Raw genomic sequence first — 6,727 nt, 5'->3', positions numbered from 1 at the left:
ACTAGTATTAGCAATACAGAAGGTAGTATCATCAGAATTTTAACAGCAATGAAAACTCAATAACCTCTCCTAACAATTTTTTGCAGAATATTAATTTAAAATTATCGATCATGAAGTGATTCTTAGTGAACACCTGAAATCTTTTGGTGTTTTATAGAAGAGAAAACAACATAAGTATATAGAAGCATTTAATTTGTGCAGGTTATGTGAAAAATTGTAAGCATATTATTGAATTTTTATGACAGTCCTGAGACGTAATTTTTTTATTCAGATTCCACAAATGGTGAAACTGAGTTTTACTCTATAAATATTCAGTAGAGCCAGTACTGCTTTCTGCAGACAAAGGAAATCTTCAGTCATTTGCCTAAAACATTATAATTAAGCCACTCCTTAGACTTAAAAAGGTAGTCTCTATGTGATTATTTTTATGATGTTGGAATAATGCAACATTGTCACATTATCTTTTTAAAGAAGGGATAGGAATATGGGAAAGAATGTTAGGCTAGAGATTGAACAGCTGACTTGCCTAAACCATAAGATTTTTGTGAGGCTCCAAGGAAATGTTTGTGGAAAGGTTCTGCGAACTGTGGAAACACATGCCACTGGGACACTATAGAGCTTTGAAGTTGTTATGGTGGTGGCAATTTTTTTTAACAAAATATAATATCTAAAAAATTTTCAATAAATCACTTTGAAAGTCCTACACACACACAGGCAGAGATGGTTAACTTTTTAATTTTATTTATTTATTTGTTTATTTATTTATTTATTTATTTTTAATGAGGCAGGATCTTACTCTATTGTGCAGGCTGGAGTGGAATGGAAGCATCAATACTAACTGTAGCCTCCAGCTCCTGGGCTCAAGCACTCCTCCTGTCTCAGCCTCCTGAGTAGCTTGGACTACAGGTGCATGCCACCCCACCTAGCATACACCTAGTTTTTTATAAAACACTTTTGTAGAGACAAGAGACAGGGTATCGCGTTTTTGCCCAGGCTGGTCTCAAACTTCTCGACAGAAGCAATCCTATCACCTGTGCCTCCCAAAATGTTGAAATTACAGGCATGAGCCATGGAACCCAGCCCTTGTACAACTTTATAACACCGTAACTCACACAGTATTTCTCTCTTCTGGAATGCTGTGTGATAAATATTTTCATAGCTTATTTTTCTTGTTTTGATATATATAAACATTCAATGAATGGTTCTTGAGAAATGGCTTGTCTCTTGGAATTTATATGTAGAGATAATTCCTACATTTTAATTTTTGAATTTATTTTTTAAAAAACCTGTTACTAACTTCTTCCAGAAAAATTATTTAAAAAGAAATAGATGTTCACTTTGATTTTAAATAATGTTTTTATGTGGTAGCTCCTTTGGCTATCCTATACTTATAATAAATAATAATGGTTGTAGTGAAATTAGTATTTTGCAAGGTATTAGTTATCATCAGAATTAGTAGCAACAATGGCTCATAATTTCTGAACGCTTATATCAGTCAATCTGCTAAATACTCGCATTATGTCATTTCATCTTCACAGCAATCCCTTGAGATGGCTTTTGCTATTATATGCTTTATAGATTACAAAATTGAGGTCAAGGGGTTAGTTAATTTTGCCAAGCTATGAGAGTAAGAAACGCAAACTAAAGTCTCAAACAGGAGCCAAGATTAAACTAATATTTAAAGATCCATATTACTACTTTAAGATACAGAGTTCTGCTGAATTATGATTTCCCTGCCAATATCTAATTACAACAGTTAGCAAGGACTTTCTGTATTCAGTTTTTATCTTATAGCTTCATTATCCTCAAAATGTTACCCACGTTCATTTTATAAAATAAATCGCCCATTGCTAGATACGATTTTATTAAAATCCATGTTTACTCCAAAAACGTATCACATCAAGAAAAATATACTTGGTTTGACTTAATTTGTATTTATGTAACAGCTACACTCAAATGATGAATTAGATGTCTGTATATTTTATATGCAAACTAAAACTCTTTTGAGGGTGAAAGAGTCACTAATAATAAATATGCCGAGAACAGCAGGAATAATGTAAGAATATCCCACCAAACCAGTATATCAGGTCAACCCACTCATAATGAATAAACTAGAGTTCTCTACAGTCCCATATAATTAGTCTAACTGAGCTTCTCTTTTTTTGTTTTGATGTATGAGTAGTTTAAAAAATATATTCATTGTTCAGTAGGTCAACTGTTAAAATTTTAATTCATAGCCACTTGTTGCCTCATTTGAACATCTTTAGTCAAAAATGTTATGTTCCTTTATTTATCATTTCCATCAGGTATAACTCCCAATGCAATGACGAGTTGATGGGTGCTGACGAGTTGATGGGTGCAGCACAGCAACATGGCACAAGTATACATATGTAACAAACCTGCACGTTATGCACATGTACCCTAGAACTTAAAGTATAATAATAATAAAAAATAAATTAAAAATAAATAAATAAATAAATAAATGTTATGTTCCTAATTGTAGAATTATAGATTGAAGAATCACTAGAGCATTACCATTCACTTCTGTAATAGATGATAGAAAACATTTCATTCACTGTGTTTGTTTTATAGTGAGATTTCTGCACCAGTTTTGTTTGAGGCCGATCCAAGACCTTTGTACAGGAATCCCATTGTCTCATAAGGAGTTAAAGTCTTGGAGAGAAAGACCATGCTGTCAAAACAAAACAACTGAAGGAGGCTCAACATGACTATATTTTAATTTAGCATGCAAATAATTTGAGGAAGATTAACTTTATCTGTAAGTTATATGTGTTAAATTTCAGAATTACCATGTTTCATAAATAAAATTCAGTATTATAATTTTGAACTGATATGCCTCTACAAGTTGTAAATCTGTGGAAAAAAATGATTGTAAATTCTTCAGTATTGTGTGCTTGTTTGTGCTCCGTCATCATTCTCCTCCTCTTTCTCATCATCACAATAATAACACAATTTAATAATATTTACTATTTTCTAGTCACTCTTCTAGAAACATTATCTATATTTTTCGTTTAATTCTCATAGTCATACAAGGTCAGAACTATTATGATCATACAAACCGTGTACCAAGATGAGGTGGTCGCAGATGGAGATGAGAAATTTTTTGGAACTGGAGCAAAGGTGACTCTGGTTATGCTTTATCAAAGACATTACCTTATTGGATTTCAGAATTGCATGGTGCCTGTAGCCCCTTTGTTTCAGCCAATTTCTTCCAGTTGGAAGGTATGTATTTACCTAATGCCTGTATCTCCATTGTATCTAGGAAGTAACTAACTTGCTTTTGGTTTTACAGGCTCGTAGGTGCAAGGGACTTGCCTTGTCTTGGATGAGACTCTAAACTTGTACTTTTGGTTTAATGCCAGAATGACTTAAGACTTTGGGGAACTGTTGGGAAGGCATGATTGTATTTTGCAATGTGAGGACATGAGATTTGGGAGGGGGCAGGGATGGAATGATATGGTTTGACTGTGTCCCCACCCAAATCTCAACTTGAATTGTAAATTTCATAAACTCCATGCATCATGAGAGACCTGGTGGGAGGTAATTGAATCATGGGGGTGGGTTTTTCCCATGTGGTTCTTGTGGTAGTGAATAAATATCACAAGATCTGATAGGTTTATAAAGGGCAGTTCCCCTACACATGTTGTCATGCCTGCCAAAGTATAAGACATGCCTTTGATCCTCTTCCACCTTCCACCATGATTGTGAGGTCTCCTCAGCCATGTGGAACCATGAGTTCATTAAATCTCTTTTTCTTTATAAATTACCCAGTCTTGGGTATGTCTTTATTAGCAGCATGAGAACAGACTAATACTGGAGTGGAGAGGGTCAATCAGAAGAAAACATGCCAAACGGAAAGATAAGTTCTCAATCCAGTCCAAGGATTTAACTTGCAGCTTGTAACTTGTAACTTGTAGCTTAAAGCTTTTCAGGCTTTAAACTGTGTTTGGCTTGGAAGTGGGGTTTCACTGGGGACCTGCACCTATCTTCCTACGCATCTGGCTGTCTCTTGTTGCTATCGCCAGTGAAGTAGTCAGGACAGCAATTATACTCTATAGATTAAGGAAAAAAGTGACCTAGCTCAGAGACAGTCAAGTGTTTTCCTTAAGGTGATGTAATAAGGAAGAGGTATAAATGGCATCCAGAGTGGAAAACCTGAAGTGTAATTCCAGGTTTCTTTCAACTACATCATTATAAAATTAACAGAATAGAATGTATTTGAAGATGTCTGAGGCATAAGTCAAGACTTACTCAAACTCTTATGACCATTTCCTTTGTTATAACGTAAAAATATTTAAGAAAATATATTTTAATATTAAATCATATCTTGGAGAGTATGAGCAGAAATGCACACAGCTTTTGCAAAAGCCACCAATAAACTAATTGCACAGAGTATTGCAAAGGCTCAGCAGCAATTTTGAATGTCGTGAGCTTGATTCATCATACATGCCCACTCCCATAAATAATTTCCACATAGTCTACTTTGCTGCATACTCATTTTTGTCTTGCTTTAAATGCCCATTTTAAAAGTCATTAAACTAATAGAAGTGTGTGCTGGGAAAACTCATACTAAGCTAAAAGCTAAGACAACTTTTGCTTACTTTCCTTTTTCTCTTAAACTTGAGTAAATTGGGAGACAATATTAGTCATGTTTGTCGCTTTATTGTTCTTTTGTAATCTTCAGGCTTGAACTCTAGAATAATGATCTTAATCAATTCCCTGGGACCCATAGAAGAAACCGAAAGTGCTTCACCTAAAACTTAAGAAAATGTGGTGCTTTAATTATTTAGTTGTCATTAGGAGCAAATGAGGTCATGTATATGAAACATCTCTAGAAGATGTAAAATTGTTGACATATAAAACAATAAATTATTGTGAATCATACAATAAGTTTGTAAATGTTAGGGGCTTCATATGTGGTTATCTTTCCCTTTTTTAGGATCTATTTTTGTGTATCTGGAATTAAAGAGTAGATAAAGAAGAAAGGCTAGAATGTTACAATAGGTTTGAGTGTTATTTGTTATCTTTTCCATAAAAACAGTAGTATGAAATCTGTTTTATGTGATTTATTTTGAACCAACTTACTTATTTCTAATTTAGTTCTTCTTGATTGTTTATTGTTCATCACCTCCATGATCAGAGACCTTCTGATCCTGAAACTGTATAAACTAACTGAGATGCCATTTAGGCAATTCCTGCTAAACAGAATGAAAAATACAGTTAGATTGATTTAGGTATCTAGTGAAGGTAAATTGCCCTTACCAAATAAATATCTGATGCTTATGAACAATAATGTTGCTATGTAATTTCTGCTCCAAGCTACTATAGTCTGACATCTTTCACAATTGAAATTTGACCTAATATAGTGAATTATTTTAATCTTTATGTTTCACTTGCTCTCTGCACATTTGAAACTTATTTTCACAAGCTTCTTGATACTTTCTCGTATTTGGCTTATACAAAATACGTTTTGTGTAGTTTTTCTCATTTGCATATGAAAATTTCTCCTCAATCTTCACATCTGATTTTTCCCTTCTTTCCCTTTCTTTCTCTTTATCTCCTTTTCTCTGTCCCTGACTCTCTCTGTGTCTGTATTTGTTTCCGTGTGTCTGTCTGTTTCTCTCTCTCTGCTCATTCTAAATTGACTCTCTTTATTATTTCATTTAGTCGCTGGTTTACTAGTTTTACTCTGAAGGGTCCTAAATTTATAGCTCCAGACTGGGTACTTTCTTGAGTTCCAGACAAACAGATAACTAAATACTGTACATTTTCTCTTAGCTTTCCCATAAATATGTGAACATAAATATACCAAAAATGAAACATAGTTAGGGTTTTGTGTGTGTGTGTGTGTGTGTGTGTGTGTGTGTGTGTGTGTGTGTGTGTGTTTAGACGGAGTCTCGCTCTGTTGCCCAGGCTGTAGTGCGGTGGCACCATCTCGGCTCACCACAAGCTCCACCCCCGGGTTCGCGCCATTCTCCTGCCTCAGCCTCCTGAGTAGCTGGGACTACAGGCGCCCACCATCGCTCCCGGCTAATTTTTTGTATTTTTAGTAAAGAGGGGGTTTCACCGTGGTCTCGATCTCCTGACCTTGTGATCCGCCCGTCTCGACCTCCCAAAGTGCTGGAATTACAGGCGTGAGCCACAGCACCCGGCCTATTTTCATTATTTCTTATGTTAATTTATGATGCCATAAACTGTCCACTTGCCCAATCTAGAAATTAAATAACAACTTAGACACTCTTGTACTTCTTATCTCTTTTTTCAGATCTGTCATTAATTTTGATGTATTCAACTTAATATAATTACTATTCCACCTCTGCAGTTTTTGATCTCATAAAATCTTGGATATTAGTATCTAATATAATAGTATCTAGCATTATTAAGTACATATGGCCAGGGGTGCTTTACCAAATGATCTTTCTAACTGCAAACTTGGCATCTCGCTAAATTGTAAATTGAGTTATTTTATTTACATGCTTAAAATCATTCAGCAGTTTCACTACAAAATAAATCTTAAACTGCTAGAAGTGAAATAAAAAAATCCTTATGATTTGGTTCTCTTACCTTCCCAATCTTTACCTAGTTGTTTTCTCTCACATCTAAAATTACAGCAGTATTTGATGACCTCTACTTTCAGACACACATTTTCCATCTTCCTGAAATGCGCCCTTCCCTTATGTAATCTATACACCTTCAGGTTCAATTA

Source organism: Mandrillus leucophaeus, unplaced genomic scaffold (genome assembly GCF_000951045.1).
Source record: "Mandrillus leucophaeus isolate KB7577 unplaced genomic scaffold, Mleu.le_1.0 Scaffold1086, whole genome shotgun sequence".
Classification (NCBI taxonomy): Eukaryota; Metazoa; Chordata; class Mammalia; order Primates; family Cercopithecidae; genus Mandrillus; species Mandrillus leucophaeus.
The sequence above is the reverse complement of the archived record's forward strand: the minus strand, read 5'-3'. Positions refer to the sequence as shown.